Below are 2,353 nucleotides of genomic sequence, written 5' to 3'. Positions count from 1 at the left end.
AATAAATATAGGAAATGGAAAAAAAAAATGAAAAAAAAAAAAAGGTAAAATTTAGGGTTTAAATTTTTATTTATAAAGTAATAGTAAGGGATAACAAATATAAGAAAAATATCTTAATGGAATAATACATATAGGACTATAAGTAAATTAATATTACATAATGGTGTTGGGAAAAGACTTAATGATATATATATGTATTACAAAAATGAAATATATTGTAATAGATTAAGGAATTTATATTATATTGGAATATTAACACTAAGATAAGATTATTATTGTAAAACTAAAGAGAAATATTGTTAAAATACTAACTGATTGTAATGTATACTTATTATGATTATAATAATTATAATATATTGTGGATTATACTTTGTATCTTTGGTAATAATAATTGACATATGTAACAAGAAATATGTGGATTGTACTACATATTCTTGAAAATAGCAATGTATCTAAATTATATAATTGTAAACAAACATATGAGTAGTATATATTTGCCGATCCTGGGACCTCGTCCTCGTCCTCGTCCTCGTCCTCGTCACCGTCGTTTTTGTATCCGCTATTTTTACACACGCGCATGCACACGCCGGTTCACCTGTCGGCTACGTATCCGATGTTTTTATTTACACACGCGCATGCACACGTCAGTTCACCTGTCAGCTACGTATCAGATGTTTTTATTTACACACGCGCATGCACACGTCGGTGCACTTGTCCGATGTTTTTTATTTACGCACGCGCATGTCCGCTACGTAGCAAGCATATTTTATGCGTATCACAAGTCTTATCAGTCTTGTAATAATCAAATGTGTTAAACGTTATCACGACCGTTAAGTTTTCGCCGCTAAACCAGTGATCGGATATATTTATTCGATTAAGTATTGATCAGTTTGTATTGACCGATATATATCCGTCCCCATAAGGCAGGTGTTTTATTCAATTTCTCATATTTTATCATATAACTATTGTTAATGTGCCGCCTAATATAATGAGATTTAATACTGGTCAGTATGTGGCAGGTGATGTTATTCATATAACTATTGTTAATACGCCGCCTAATATAATGAGATTTAATACTTGGCAGTATGTGGCAGGTGTTTTATTCAATTTCTCATATTTTATCATAAACTATTGTTAATGTGCCGTCCGATATAATGAGATTTAATACTGGTCAGTATGTTATTCATATAACTATTGTAATGTGCCGCCTAATATAATGAGATTTAATACTGGGCAGTATGCGGCAGGTGTTTTATCAATTTCTTATATTTTATCATATAACTATTGTAATGTGCCGCCTAATATAATGAGATTTAATACTTGGCAGTATGTGGCAGGTGTTTTATTCAATTTCTCATATTTTATCATATAACTATTTTTAATGTGCCGCCTAATATATAATGAGATTTAATACTGGGCAGTATGTGGCAGGTGTTTTATTCAATTTCTCATCCTTTGTCATATTAATTTAGCCGACCCATAGGGGATGTGTCGTATCCCTACCAATGATAAAATGCATGTTAAAAATCTACCCCCACCTAGCTGTGTATCAAATCTAGATGGTCTCTTGGCTTCACACGAGTCATCGAGTAGTCAGTCTGTGTTCGACCTTATACCATACTTCAGTCATCGTCATACTTGGTGTTTTTTCTCGTTCGTTAAGTTATTTTTGTAAATTGTCAGTGCTTCGCTATTTTATAACAAGTACGTTTATTAACATGGCCGGTTCAATCATGGATAACTTAGCTGTATACAAGAAGACCTTAACTTATGTACCGCCGTCACCACCAGCCGAACATATTGAAGCAAGCAATTTCACACTAAACTTTGATAGTCGTAAGTTTATTCAAATTGGTATTGACCCGACATACAGTTTCAAAGTCGTTTTACTTATAATAACTCCATCGCGTTATGTTCAAATTACACCGGACTTGTTAAAACAGATATTTGATTTTATGGGTCATATCCTATCTTTTATATTGGATCAACCACAAAAGTACAGACGAGTCACATTTTTCGAAACCGATTTATTTAAACTATCTAGTATGGTGTATTGCAACGAAAATGTATTAGTGGTAGAATCAAAAAATAGAGAAGGATGCAGAGTTCTTCTAAATCGTTCAGATCTTCTTCAACTGCAATATTTAGAATCTTCTATTTTTGAAACCATCGCTCGAAAAGATATATTTATCGCACCATTAATTTTAAAACAAATTGATGAGTTTTGTGCGTACTTAGAAGAGAAATGTTCTCGAGAGAAATCACCACCAAAAAGTATTGAAGAGATGAAAATGTACATTAAGAACATGCAACTCGATCGGGCTGATAGGGTCGTGCAATCTATTCCAAATCT

Source organism: Acyrthosiphon pisum, chromosome A2, assembly GCF_005508785.2.
Source record: "Acyrthosiphon pisum isolate AL4f chromosome A2, pea_aphid_22Mar2018_4r6ur, whole genome shotgun sequence".
NCBI lineage: Eukaryota > Metazoa > Arthropoda > Insecta > Hemiptera > Aphididae > Acyrthosiphon > Acyrthosiphon pisum.
This window is presented reverse-complemented; position numbering follows the sequence as displayed.